We start from the raw sequence: 15,089 nt of genomic DNA, 5'->3' as shown, positions 1-15,089 counted from the left end.
TTTTTAAGATTTTATTTATTTATTTGACAGAGAGAAATCACAAGTAGGCAGAGAGGCAGGCAGAGAGAGAGAGGAGGAAGCAGGCTCCCTGCTGAGCAGAGAGCCCGATGCGGGACTCGATCCCAGGACCCTGAGATCATGACCTGAGCCGAAGGCAGCGGCCCAACCACTGAGCCACCCAGGCGCCCCCTAACTTCTACCTTTTTAAAGAAGATTTTATTTGACAGAGAGGGAGACCTACAGAGGGAAAGGGAGAAGCAGACTCCCCACTGAGCAAGAAGCCCAACGTGGGACGCAATCTGAGGACCCTGGGATTGTTTTTCATTAATTTCAACTAATTAACTTAAAAAAAAGTTTTGAAATATCCTTTTTAAAAAGATTTTATTTATTTGACACACAGAGAAAGATCGTGAGAGATAGAGCACAAGCAGGGGACGTGGCAGGCAGGCAGAGGGAGAGGGAGAAGCAGGCTCCCCACTGAGCAAGGAGCCCAATGTGGGACTAAATCCCAGGACCCTGAGATCATGACCTGAGCTGAAGGGAGATGCTTAACCAACTGAGTCACCCAGATGCCCCTATAGACGTTCTTCTTCTATTAGATTCCAAGTGCCTGCTTCATCAAACCCTTTTTTTTTTTTTAAGATTAAAGGAACAAAAAAGATGCAGGCTTTCAGTCTTGACATGTACTTACACTGATGAGAGCAGGCTATTCATACAAAGCTTTAAAAACAGACCTACTCATGGAGTCCCTGCTAAAATAAGTTTTATCTGGCACCCCTCCCCACAATAGCCTGTTTTCAACAATGGTGAGAATCGGTCAAGACAAGAAGCATTCCTTACTTGGCAAATGCCAAAGAGAATGTTTTTAGCAGCTGGAGCAGGTTCACTTGGCTCACTGCCACTCGTTCTGATGCCACGATTCCACAGGGCCTTGAACTCATGGGATGTCAGGGGCTCATGACCAGAATTTTATCGGAATTACGAGCCTCCTGTGTGAGTCTTAAACGAGAAGGTATCTTACAATGTGGCTCATTTCCTGGCCAGACATTCAGAAGTCTGTACATTGCAGGGCACCTGGGTGGTTCAGTCGTTAAGCATTTACCTTCGGCTCGGGTCATGGTCCCAGGGCTCTGGGATCAAGCCCTACATTGGGCTCCCCGCTCAGCGGAGAGACTGCTTCTCCTTCTCCCACTTCCCCTGCTTGTGTTCCCTCTCTTATTGTCTCTCTCTGTGTCAAATAAATAAATAGAATCTTTAAAAAAAAAAAAGAAATTTGTACATTGTGACTGTATCATTTGCGTTTTCTATTTACTTTTCTTGCTCAGGAAGTTTTCTTTACATATGGCATTCTTTCTTAAAAAATGGAAACACAGGGGCACCTGGGTGGCTCAGTCGGTTGAGTGTCTGACACTTGGTTTCAGCTCAGGTCATGATCTCAGGGTTGTGGGAAGGAGCCCTGTGTGGGGTCTGTGCTCAGTGCAGTCTGCTTCAGATTCTCTCTCTCCCTCTACCTTTTCCCTTACTAGTGCACATGCACGCTTCCTTTCTCCAAAATAAAATAAAATAAAAATTGAAACACAAAATATGCATAAAGCATAGGTATAGTGAAATTACAAAGCTAATGCAGTCAAGAAGTGGAACACTGTTCATTCACGTAAGATGAAAAAGCTCTAGAGACCTGCTCTACAACATTGTACTTATAGTTCTCTATACCATACACTCAAAAAAACTAAGAAGGTATAGATCGCACACTTTTTTTTAAGCGCATTAAAATATTGGCTATGCCCACCCATCCCCTCATCCCTTCGTGGTCACCCTCTCAGACAACCACTGGTGACTGCTTTTCTTTATAGTTTTATTTCCCTAAAAACTTCAGTCTATTTTCCTGTTTTAAAATTCAACATAGTGGGACACCTGGGTGGCTTGATTGGTTAAGCCTCTGTCTTTGGCTGAGGTCATGATCCCTGGGTCCTGGGATCCAGCCCTAAATCGGGCTCCCTGCTCAGTGGAAAGCCTGCTTGTGTTCTCTCTCTCGCTGAGTCTCTCTGTCAAACAAATAAATAAAAAACCTTAAAAAATAAAAAATAAAAATCAACATAGGAATGGTATCATCACATAGGCACATGGGCCTTGCTTCTAGACCAAATGATAAACAATATATGAGTGCTCCTACTACCATTCATTGACCTCCAGATTCCTTCTTCTTGAGTTTCATTCCTTGTGCAACATCTGCATTTTCTTTCCACGTTCAAACTTTTTTTTTAATCACTTCCTTTCTTTTTTTAATTGCAATTATATGACTCTCCATACTAGGTCTTCCAGTATCTCATTATTTTGAGTGTGACAGTGAATGATGTTTGTCAAACACTTCAAAACTAAGCAAAACCATGACAAAATACAAAATAACGAAGTAGCAGAGACTAAAAATTACCCTTCGGGCTATCATGCACCTGTTTACGGCTGACAGAATGCAGTGTTCTACTCTGAAGCTTACTTTTGTTCCTAGCTAATTTATGAGTTAAAAACTGGCAAGCATTAAAGGTGCATACATGTCATTACACATTTGTTGTAATACATAGAATAGGGGTGCCTGGATATGGTTAAGTGTCTGCCTTCGGCTCGGGTCATGATCTCAGAGTCCTGGGATTGAGCCCCACCGTTGGCTCCCTGCTCTGAGGAGTCTGTTTCTGTTTCTCTCTCTCAGCCCATCCACTTGTGCTTGCTCTTTCTCTCTCAAATTAATAAAATCTTTTTATTTTTATTATTTTTTTTAAGATTTTATTTATTTATTTGAGAGAGAGAGACAGTGAGAGAGAACATGAGCGAGGAGAAGGTCAGAGGGAGAAGCAGACTCCCTGTGGAGCTGGGACCCTGATGCAGGACTCGATCCCGGGACTCCAGGATCATGACCTGAGCCGAAGGCAGTCGTCCAACCAACTGAGCCACCCAGGTGTCCCAATAAAATCTTTTTAAAAACAGCAACAAGGGGCACCTGGGTGGCTCAATGGGTTGAAGTCTGCCTTCAGCTCAGGTCTTGATCCCAGGGTCCTGGGATCCAGCCCCACATTGGGCTCTTTGCTCAGCAGGGAGCCTGCTTCCCCCTCCCCCACTTTCTGCCTGCCTCTCTGCCTACTTGTGATCTCTGTCAAATAAATAAATAAAATCTTTAAAAAAAAAAACAAAAAAACCCAGCAACAACTCATAGAACATAAAATACAAAGAGTGACTCCTACTATAAACTATGGACTTCAGATAATAATCACTATCCATATTGGGTCATCAACTCTAACAAATGTACCACACTGTGCATAATAATAATGGGGGAAGTGGAGAGGGGAAGTAAGGGGGTATATGGGAACTCTGTACTTTCCACTCAATTTTAACGTAAATCTAAAACAGCTAAAAACAAATGAATTAGCAAAAAAATGCAAGTAGAATAGCTTCTGTAGAATGGTAAAGAAATTTCCATTTTCTAGGCTTCAGGGAGCTGCTTCTAGGGAGCAGCAAACTACCGTCTTTGGGATAAATCTGGACTGCTGTCTGTATATGTACAGTCTTCCAGCAAAGAATGATCTATATGGCCTATAGGATTATACAGTTATATATATATAATATATATATAATTTATATAAATATATACAAATAAAATCTTTAAAAAAGAAAAAATCAAAAGAATATTTTGTGATTCCTGAAGTTGGTATGAAATTCTAATTTTAGTACACAACATTTTATTGGGACATAGCCACACCCATTCACTTACATATTAATTATGGCTGCTTTTTTGTACCACAATGGCAGAGCTACAAAGACTGGAAATGTTATAGATTGTATGACACACAAAATATTGATACTTTTTTGGGGAGCCTGGGTGGCTCAGTGGGTTAGTGTTTTCTTAAAAGCAAGGATAAGGGGTGCTTGGGTGCCTTTGGCTCGGGTCATGATCCCAGGGTCCTGGGATGGAGCCCCGCATCGGGCTCTCTGCTCTGCGGGGAGCCTGCTTCTTCCTCTCTCTCTCTACCTGCCTCTCTGCCTACTTGTGATCTTTGTCTGTCAAATAAATAAATAAAATCTTAAAAAAAAAATTGATACTTTTTTTTCAAATATTGAAAAAAACTGTCAATTCTGGAGCTAGCGAAAAGAAGCAGACAGGCTTCATGGAGTCTGGAGATTTGCAAATGTATAATGTGTAAATGTGTAAATGTGTGATCTTGGGTGAATCACTCACTATTTCTAGGCCCTAATTCCAGTATGTAACTCCATGGTCAAGTTCTTACTCGAAAGTGGATATGGATTCAGGCCATAACAAATCAAACATCTCCAGGATGCTTGGGTGGCTCAGTCAGGTTAAGTGTCTGCCTTTGGCTCTGGTTGTGATCCCAAGGTCCTGGGATGGAGTCTCACATTGGGTTCCCTGCTCAGCAGGGAGTCTGCTTTTCCCTCTGCCTTTTGCTTCCCCTGCTTGTGCTTTCTTTCTCTCTGACAAATAGATAAATAAAATCTTAAAACAACAACAAACAAATCAATCACCTCCAACTCTTCCAAAACTGGTTTATAAATTTATCCTTGTTTTTTTAAATTATTTATTTATTTTTAAAGATTTTATTTATTTGACAGAAAGAGATCACAAGTAGGCAGAGAAGCAGGCAGAGAAAGAAGGAAGCAGGCTCCCTGCTGAGCAGAGAGCCTGAGGCGGGGCTCCATCCCAGGACCCTGGGATCATGACCTGAGCTGAATGAAGGCAGAGGCTTTAACCCACTGAGCCACCCAAGCACCCCTTATCCTTGCTTTTAAGAAAACACTAATATATTTTTTAAGATTTAAAAAAAATTTTAAGTGATTTCTACACCCAATGTAGGCTTGAACCCACAACCCTGAAATCAAGAGTTGCATGTTCCACCAACTGAGCCATCAGAGTAATCCCAGATCTTTTTAATCTGGGAAAATGCTGGCAAGTATGAAAAGAAAACGGTAAATGTATAGGATGTTTATTGTAATGCTAGTATGATGGAAAAACTAGAACTGAATTAAAGTTTCAAAATGGTGGAACAATTAAATAAGTTATGCTCTATCCCTTCCAGATAACATACCATATGTCATTTTGGAGTTATCTCCCAATTAGTCAGAACTCATGTGGAATGGCTTTTAAGATACAGTAAATGAAAAAAGCATGCTACAAATTAACAAGTAGAGAAGGCTCCCTTTTGTTTTAGAACAATACAACTATTTCTATGGATACATACTGATGCATAGAAAAGTCTAGACAGGGTATAGATTTGTGGAACTACTATATTGTACACCTGAAACTAATGTAACGTTGTGTGTCAACTATACTTTAAGAACAAGAAAAAAAGACCAAGGAACTCCTGGCTGGCTCAGTGGTAGAGCATACAATTCTTGATCTTGTGGTTGTGAGTTCCAGCCCTATGTTGGGCATATAGCTTACTTAAAAGAATAAATAACACGCTGCCACAAATTTTAAAAGTCTAGACCAGTATTGCTCAATAGAAATATGCTGCGAGCTGTATATGTAATTTTATCTTATCTAGTAGCCCACATTAAAAGAGTAAAAACAGGAACGCCTGGGTGGCTGGGCTGGTTGGTGGCTCATCTGCCTTCAGGTCAGGTCATGATCCTAGGGACCTAGGATGCAGTCCTGCATTGGGTTTCTTGCTCAAGCAGGGAGGCTGCTTCTCCCTCTGCCTGCCACTCCCCCTGCTGGTGCTCTTTCTCTCTTTCTTTCTCTGACAAATAAATAGATAAAATCTTAAATAAATAAATAAAAGAGTAAAAACAAACAGGGAAAATTAAATTTAATAACTATTTTATTTAATCCAATATACAAAACATTATTCCAACATATAATCAATACAAAAAGTAAGATATTTTACGTGTTTTTTTTCTACCAAATCTTTGAAATGTAATGTGTATTTTACACTTACAGCACATCTCAATTTGGGTCATCTACATTTCAAGTACTCAATAGCCATGTGTGGTCCTATCAGAAAGCACAGGTCTAAAACACATAGAAGAGATAACAGTGGTTACTCTGGTGAGGGAGGGGAAGAGATAAGAGGGTACTTTTTTTTTTTTCTCTAGATTCTTTTTCATTGTTCAGTTAAAATGGTTTCATGTATTATTTTATTTAAAATGAATAATGCATATTTAAAACTAATCAGAATTATAGCATGTACTTCATGTCTCATTCCTTAATATTTTTATTAATCTCTTCTGGTTTTCAGTATTGCAAACACAGTAATAACAAGAGAAAAGGAGCTTATTATGGGAACCATTAAAAAGTAACACTTTTTATGAAACTGATTCAACCAGATAAACATTTTCTGAGTTTAAGCTATAAGGAGTTAGGGTCTGCACTATGGAAGACAAGAAGAATGGGATGTTGGAAACAGCTTTTGGAACTGCCTCTACAGTTTGCATATTCTATTCAGGCTGGAAATGACTTCTAGCAACAGCCCAAAGTCCTCCAGTTTGGTTCAGTAGAACAAGCTAAATGTTACAGTTTTGTTTAAATGAAGTGCAACTCAAGTAAAGTGTAAGATTCTATTACCTGACTTGCAAACTGGCAGCTTCAAATTACTTCCAAAAACATGATCAGCAACAACAATAAATTAAGTAGATAATACAAGAAGACAACCATGGAAAGGACAGCTTCAAATGGATACATTCTGGTTTCCTTAAAAAGAAAAAAAAAAGTTGTTACTCCACATTCACATAGCCCTGGGTACTTTCCTATTCTTTTTCCACTTCTGATCATTTTCCACAAACTGCTGAACATGCAAAACAAGGAGCCAGAAGATAGTTACAAAATTTCAGTATTCTTTAATATATGATTAAAGGAAGTTGACTAATAACCTGGTTACAATCACTTCTTTTATTTCTTGCACTTATTTGTTATCTCATGGTTTGCTAAAATAACTGATAAATTTAAGTCTTTGCTTTCCTTAAGACTGATCACCCTTGAAGCCTGAGCAAACAGCATGACATAGACATCACTGTTTGACTGTTATGCTAGTGTACTGATATATTTTGGAAGAAGGGGCTATCAGAGAATTAAAAAAAAATTTTTTTTTAAAGATTTTATTCATTTATTTGACAGACATAGAACACAAGTAGGCAGAGAGGCAGACAGAGAGAGAGAGAGAAGCAGGTTCTGCACTGAGCAGAGAGCCCGATGCGGGGCTCCATCCCATGACCTGAGCCAAAGGCAGAGGCTTTAACCCACTGAGCCACCCAGACGCCCCAATTACCTAGACTTTTTACAGGAACGGCATCTGTGATTTCTAAAAGATGGAACTAAAAGTAGTAAAGGTGGGGCACCTGGGTGGCTCAGTTGGTTAAGCATGGGACTTCTGATTTCTGCTCAGGTCATGATCTCAGGGTTGTGAGATGGAGCCCTAAATGGGGCTCTGGGCTCAGTGGGGCGTCTGCTTGGGATTCTCTCTCTCTCTCTCCCTCTGCCCCCTCCCCTGCTAATGCTCTGTCTCAAAAAAAGGAAATCTTTTAAAAATAAAAGTGCTATGGGCGCTCAGTGGGTTGGGCTGCTGCCTTCGGCTCAGGTCATGATCTCAGGGTCCTGGGATCGAGTCCCGCATCGGGCTCTCTGCTCAGCGGGGAGCCTGCTTCCTCCTCTCTCTCTCTGCCTGCCTCTCTGCCTACTTGTGATCTCTCTCTGTCAAATAAATAAATAAAATCTTAAAATAAAAATAAAAATAAAAATAAAAGTGCTAAAAGAGTGAAGAGCAAACGGGAAGGAAGTTTTTGCTTTTCCATTTGAGTAATTTAACAGAATCATCATTATTTTTTATTTTAATGTTTTTAAGTAAGCTCTCCGTTCAACGTGGGGCTCGAACTCACGACCTCGCGATCAAGACTAGTCGGGACTGCCCATTGAGCCAGCCAGGAGCAACCAGAATCTTCATTTTAAAATCCAAGCGACCTAAGCCTTAACCCCTTCGTTCTCTGGAGCTGACTTGTCTGGGAGGCTCGAGGCTGAGGAACGGCCGGGGCACAGCTGGAGGGACGGCGACGCGGCCCGGCCCAGCACCTCCAGCCCGCGCACCCCGCAGCGGCGGGCCGGGACCCACGCCGCCGCGGCCCTGCGCACAGTTGCCTTCGCCCTCCCACTGCGCCCGGCGCCCCGTCGCCAACTCGGGGGCCGAAGCGACCCAGCCTCCCTCCAACACCCTTCCGCCCTGGCGCCCAGGGGCCCCTCCTCGGCCTCTGCCGGCAGCCTCTGGGGTCTCTCCTCACCTTCCTCCCTGTCGCTGAGGGTCTCATCTTCTTACAATTTTGGACATCTCCCTTCTCAGTCCCAGCCTTCAGTCTGTTAGATCTCCCCGCCACCCCCCCGTTCTCTCCTCGGGTCCGCAGCGTCACGCCCCTCAGTCTGCGGGGGTATCTTCCCTGGGTCCGCCTGATCCCGCGCCCTCCAGCCGAGGGGTTCCCCAAACCCCGCGCGCCCGCCTCCCCCACTCACCTAGCGCCTGCTAGCTCTCCCGAGCTTGCCGGCGCCGGGCGCGGTCGCGGGACGCGCACGCCGGGTGGCGGCGCGGGGCCGCGCGCGCAGCGTACGTGGTGACGTCAGTGCGCTGGCGGCGGCGGCGGCGGCGGCAGCGGCAGGGCTGTTTGTTCTGCTCTCCCGCAGCCGAGGAGCCGAAGCGGTGGCTGCGGCGGCGGCGGCTGCCGGCAGTGCCCGCAGGCGAGCGGGGCCTGTGAGCGCGGCGGAGCGGCGGGCGTGGCGGGCGGGCCCCGGCGCCGCGCAGGCAGCCCGAAGAGGAGGGGGCGGCGGCGGCGGGCGGCCGGCGGGGGCGGCGTGCGGCCTAGCGTCTCAGGTGAGGACCGGTGCCCTTCGGGGTGGCGGGCGGCGCGGGGCGGCCGGCGGGGACCCGCGGCGCGGCCCGCGTAACCTGCATTGCGTAATGGGGCCGGTGCGCCAGCACCTACGCCATCGGCGCGGCGCGGGGGCGGGGAGGCCGGGGCGACGCGGGCTCGGGCCTGCGGGCCTCCCGCGTCCGCGCGCGGTGCCGCTTGCGCCGGGCCCGGGCCGCCTGCGCCGTTGGCGTCGGAGTGGCTGGGCAGCTCGCGGCTCCTCGGCCGTTGGCGCCGCCGGTCTCCGGCTTGGGCCGGCCGGCGGGGCAGGGGCGCGGGCGGGGGGCGCGGGCGCCGCGGCGGGGCGGGTGGCCGGGGGCGGGCGGGGGGCGGGCCGAGGCGCCCGGCACTTCCTGCCGCCGCCATTTTGTCAAGTGAGGAGGAGGAGGAGGAGGAAGCGGCCGCCGCGGGGCCGCGGCGCGCCCGGCCCCGGTAAGTCCGGGCCCGGCGTGGTGGCCACGGGCGCCGTTGTCCCCGACCGCGGTCCCCGAGGCGGCCTTGGCCCCGGCGCTCACGTGGGCCGGCCTCAGCGCGCGCTCTCTCGGCGCCTGGGTCCTCCTATCCGGACTGGGGCAGCGCGCCCCCGCCCCCATTTCCTCGGCTTCCCGGCTGTCTCGGTATCTCTGCGGAGAAGGGACCTGGTCCCCAGGTGGAGGGAGGAGGCTGCTGCTGCACGCCTGCCGGAAGACACCCTCGTGGGTGGGAGCGGTGCTGTGTCGGGCGAACCTGACCCCCTTTACCCACCCACTCCCAGTCCGGCAGCCCTGCGCTGGACGCTTTGTTTTGCTCGGTCGGTGCTCGCTGGCGTCCTTGCTACGGCCTCGTCTGTTTGCGGTGTTGTGCGGGGTGGTGGTTTGGGGTGGGGATGTGGGGGAGTTGTGATTCAGCGAAATAAAATGACACTCCCCCCGCCCCTACGGAAGCAGCACAACTTTACCCGACTGAGCTGCCCCCAAGGCCTGCGGTGGCCTTGGATGAAAATGGGAAATCCCACTTTGGTGTGGTGGACAGTGTAAATACTTATATTCAGGTCTGTGGATGAGTCATGTGCTTTTTGCTCAGTGGCTGACCTCCCATTTACTTAAGACCACGCATTGTTTTTTGAAATGTTATTTTTATTTGTTTACTCATTTAATGTTTTCAGCAACCTGATGCGGTTTATGGTATTGGTCTTTGGGTTCATTTTTACGTGTTGGATGCAAGAAGTGACCTCTTCGAGCCTGTTTCGTGAGAATTGAAGTGTCTTTGCTGCCCTTTGAGAGGGCTCTATCTGTCCCTGTTTACAAAAACGAAGTCCCAGTGTAGCTCTAAGCCAGTGGCTCTTTGGCGCTCTAATAAGGGGAGATTTTTATGAATGGGGCCGTCAAGTTCCTTAAGTTGTTAGTCCTTAGAATTTGTAGTCTGGAAGCGGTAAAGAAAGCTATACTCAACAGGATTTATGAATGTGTTTTCAATTCCAACTAGGTTTTGGATGGTAAAATCTGTTTTATGACCTTGCCAGTAATTTAATAAAACATTCCTTTTGGTTTAATTTGGATGGGGATTATCTTTTCTTCAAGGTGGTATAGGTAACCAAGCCCTTCTCCCCCAGAACTTCATTCTGGGGAGGATAAACCTCTCAGATGGTTTCCAGTGACTAACTCTAGAAGGAAAAGCATGATTTGTTTAAAAAACAAAACAAAAGGGGCGCCTGGGTGGCTCAGTGGGTTGGAGCCTCTGCCTTCGGCTGGGGTCGTGATCCCAGGGTCCTGGGATCGAGCCCCCTCATCCGGCTCTCTGCTCTTCGGGGAGCCTGCTCCCCCCACCCCACCCCCGCCTGCCTCTCTGTCTACTTGTGATCTCTGTCAAATAAATAAATAAAATCTTTAAAAAAAAAAAGGTATTGTTTCCTAGTTATCCACCGTACCCCTTTCATTAGTAGAGAGCCTAATATCTAAGGGCTCAAGCTGTGGAGTAAATCTAATAAGATCACTTTAGTTGGTTGTAATTGGAAGGAGATGAGCCCACCTGTGTATATCTAGCTAGAGTTCGGCCTCAGCCAATTTGCTGAAGATAAAGAGCTCTGCCTGCAGATTAAAGTTGGAACTTGAAAGTGGCTACATTTTCAAGATAGTTTGTTCCAGGGTGCCCATCTGACAAGCTTCCTACTTTAGGATGGTGATGAGAAAAAAAAAGTCTGGCCACTTTGTAAAATTTCCACTAAATTATTGAATTGTTTAAAGGAATTTAGACTTTGTTTCCAAAAGTTACCCTTTTGAGCAAGTTGTGATCTTTGTACTAAATTGCACTTTTGTTTTTGGAGGTTGGGAGGGTGCGATATTTTTCTGTTACACAATTCAGGTTATTGAATGACCTGAGATTTATAGATCTAGAAGGAGATTGGAATCCTTGTTCTTAATTTAAAGCAAAATTACTGGGTACTTCTATGATTTGAAGACTATGGGCTGTTAAGTCTTTTGACAACCCACTGTCCTCTGTCACAATTGTATTGTAAAGTATTTCAATTTCTGATTTTGAATAAACTTGTAGAGTAGATCGTGTTTGTCTTTTATGTGCCCGGCAAATATATAAAAAGGAAAGAAAAGCTTGTCGTTGGAAACTGCTACTGATATTTTGTAAGTCTTTGTGATTTTTTGTGTTTAGGAAGGACTCCATGTTTGCAAGGTGAGAAATGGGATTCTTTGTGAAAGCTGACAGTTCATTTTTAATTAATAAGACATGAGTTTGTAAAAAATAAAATTTTACATTTTTCTCTTTGTTTTACTGGAATGTAAGTTCCATGCAGGCAGGTTTATGTTTGCTTGATTTTGCCTATTTTAATTCTCTGTTGAATCCTCAGCACCTAGAAGAGCACTTAAAATATTTTTTGAGTGAACAAACTGGAGAGATAATTAAGCAAGAATTTGGCATATCAAATGCAAGTAATTCCTCTTAAATTAATGTTAGGAGGGGACATAATTGGTTAGTAGTGATTTATAAGTAATGTGACTTTCATCTAGGATGGTAAGGTCCAGAAATTGCAGTGAACTTATTTATAGTCTGGGCAATGTGGCATGCAGTTTCTTTTGTGCACTGTCTACTGTACATTTCCCACTTAGTTTGAAATGTGGTAAGTGGGTTTGGGCTGTGCTTCAACAGTGGCCTGGGAAAAGTATTTTAAGAGGGAGATGAAGTGGGTAATAAACATGTATGGGTAGCATTTCTTAATGTGACTCTCATGTTGTCAGTAAAAGTTTGATTTTTTTTTTTTTTTAACATTGAGCACTTCCTTTTTAATTTTTTTTTTTTTTAAAGATTTTATTTATTTATTTGACAGAGAGAAATCACAAGTAGATGGAGAGGCAGGCAGAGAGAGAGAGAGAGAGGGAAGCAGGCTCTCTGCTGAGCAGAGAGCCCGATGCGGGACTTGATCCTAGGACTCTGAGATCATGACCTGAGCCGAAGGCAGCGGCTCAACCCACTGAGCCACCCAGGCGCCCCAGCACTTCCTTTTTAATATTCGGATTTCATGTGGATGTGATTGCCCAGTCAATTTCAGCGATTAGTTCCTGAGCTCTTACTATGTGCAAAGAAAGACAAAAAGATATTTGCACATGAGTTTTCTTTGGCGGGTTGCTTTATTAGGGTATTTATTGCCAAACATTTACTGAATGTAAATTGTGTATAACTTGAGCATTACACTATTACTGTGATAAAATCCCACCAAATATCCTTTTTTAAAGAAATAATAGCTTTATCGAGATACAGTTCACACATACGATACAGTTCACCAATTTAAAGTGGACAATTCAGTGGTTTTCAGTATATTCAGAATTGTGCAGCCATCGCCATAACGAATGTGAAGACATTTACATCTCCAAAAAGAAATCCGTATACGTTAGCTGTGGCTCTCCATACCCACCCTGCCCACCAGTGCCTGGCAACCGCTAATCTATTCTCTGTCTCTATAAATTTGTCTCCTGGTTATTTCAGGAATCAAACAATATAGCTATTCGTGTCTGATTACTTTCAGCATAATGTTTTCAAGGTTTGTACTATAGTATGAATCAGTACTTCATTCTTTTTTTAATTTATTTTTTAATTTTTTGGTTATTTTTAAAAGATATGATTTATTTATTTGACAGAGAGACAGCAAGAGAGAGAACACAAGCAGGGGGAGTGGGAGAGGGAGAACCAGGCTTCATGCTGAGCAGGATGCCCTCTGCCGGGCTCTCTCCCAGGACCCTGGCATCATGACCTGCATCTGGGGCAAGATGCCTCATGACTGAGCCACCTAGGCACCCCAGTACTTCATTCTTTTTATAACTGAATGATATTCCATTATGTGAATCCGTGCCACATTTTATTTATCCATTCATTAGTTGGTGGATATTTGGGTTGTTTCCACTTTGGCCTCTGTGAACATTCATGTACAAGTTTTTGTGCAGAGATTTTCTTAGATATTTAAGAGTGGAATTGCTGGGTCATGGTATCTATTTGTCGATGTGCAATGATTTTAACTGCCTTGATTTTGTAATGTATTCACAAGGGGTTAAAAGAAAAGCTTGCTGAGCTGTGGGTGTACCCATTAAAAAAATGAGGAAATGGAAGTGCAAGGATGTCAGCATGTTGCATGTAGTACAGTCCGAGTGGTCTGATCCCAACTTAGTTTTTAAAAATTGTACATTCCTAGAGAACAGTTTGAAATGCTGGTAAGGCACAGAAACCCTTCTGGAAGACGCACTCCAGACTTCTAGTGTTGTAAAGAGTAATTGTTAAAACCCTTAATTTCCTTTTTCAGTCTTAACAGGCTACAACTCATTAAGCTGCATCTGTAAATCCCACCTTAAATCATGGAATATATTCCACTCAAAAGAAATAGATGGAGTCCAGTGTCAAATTTAGGGCAAACAGCCATCTGTCCCATTCTTGACTGAACCCTGAAGGGGAATAGCACAGATTGATCCACCATCATTTGAAAATGAGATTGTAAGGTTTTTTTTTTTTTCTTCCTTTCTTAAAAGTCGTTTGTGGTCATTTGAAATAATTTGAAAAATAGCAATATTAACAGTGTGAAGTGTCAAACTATCCCTTGATCTCATTTGTATTCCAATTTTTTCTATTTATGAGTAACAAAATTAGATTATACTCTTAAATTTTCAAATATTAAAATTAAATTAGATTTCAAATATTTTTTAAATATTACATTGTGAACACTTCCAAGATGCCCTTTTTAAATAGTTGTCTAATATCCTACCATACGAATATACCATAACTTAATTCTGCTATCTTTGGAGATGATTTTCAAGTTGTCTTTTTTCATGTCTAGGGAGGAAATCACTAGATCAAAGGCTGTACATTTTTTAAACCTTGATACAAATTAGTTTTCCTGAAAAGTTCCATGAATGTCTATTTCTACACAATTACAGCTTGTTAGTGTCTTGTTTATAACAGTGAGGTTTTTAACATTTTTTTTTCCCATAAAAAGCAATTGGATCAAAACAAAATGTCCTCTTGAGTGTGTTCTGAAGGCTTCTGAGAAGCAGTTATGTCTCCACATCTTGCTGATTGACCTTTCTACTCTCTCCTGCCAGAGTTGGACTTTGTTTCTTGAAATCAAGTCTCAGAATTCCTGATACTGTGATAGGAACCCAGTGTTATCTGAATGCTCTGGGGAAGGGTACTGGGGAGGGTTTGTGTAGCCTCTTGACATCTGATCTGTCTCATATTTGCTAGCCTGCTCCAAAGACTGATAACACCAGTATGACACAGACCCTGGTTTGAGTCCTGGCCCTGCTGCCACCTGCGTGGCCTTCAGCTTGTCTCTCTACCTCCCACAAATTTCACTTTTTTCATCTGAGGGTAAAATGAGGTGATTCCCTTTCAAGGTTAGCTGCTTACTTCCTATTATTGCCCAGGGTGAAAAATGAAAGTGGGAAGAGATAGCCAGGTATGAGAGTAGAGCTATTCAAGGCTAGGAAGTATACCAGCTGGTAATCCTAGAAATCATGTCACCAGGTGACACCAAGGTCTGCCAGGTGCCTTTTAAGAAGAATCCCCTTTGTGTTGTGCCTTTCTCCCAAGTAAAGGGTGCATGGAGACCAGCTGAGGAGGTGATTTAAAGTGGGGATTTGGGTTTTTTTGTTGTTGTTGTTGTTTTGAATGTGAGGATTTGTTTTTATCTCATATTGAGATTAAAAGGGATGCTAATGGGATTAAGGGAA

The 15,089-nt window shown here is 44.1% G+C and overlaps 1 protein-coding gene and 1 long non-coding RNA gene across 2 annotated transcripts in view; one reads left to right on the top strand and one right to left on the bottom strand.

Moving 5' to 3' along the window:
* Positions 1 to 5,804: 5,804 nt before the first annotated feature.
* Positions 5,805 to 8,526, bottom strand: LOC132009730 (uncharacterized). Its single transcript, XR_009402048.1, has 2 exons — positions 8,269 to 8,526; positions 5,805 to 6,691 (listed from the first exon to the last, which is right to left on the bottom strand). It is a non-coding gene; the product is annotated as an uncharacterized LOC132009730 (long non-coding RNA).
* A 700-nt stretch (positions 8,527 to 9,226) lies between these two features.
* BRD4 (bromodomain containing 4) overlaps positions 9,227 to 15,089 on the top strand; it is a 94,827-nt gene continuing 88,964 nt past the window's right edge. Inside the window, 1 exon segment of the mRNA XM_059389262.1 lies at positions 9,227 to 9,318. The gene's annotated coding sequence lies outside the window, so the exon portion shown is untranslated.

Source organism: Mustela nigripes, chromosome 2 (assembly GCF_022355385.1).
Source record: "Mustela nigripes isolate SB6536 chromosome 2, MUSNIG.SB6536, whole genome shotgun sequence".
Classification (NCBI taxonomy): domain Eukaryota; kingdom Metazoa; phylum Chordata; class Mammalia; order Carnivora; family Mustelidae; genus Mustela; species Mustela nigripes.
Note: the sequence above shows the minus strand (reverse complement) of the source record. Positions and strands in the feature narration are given on the sequence as shown.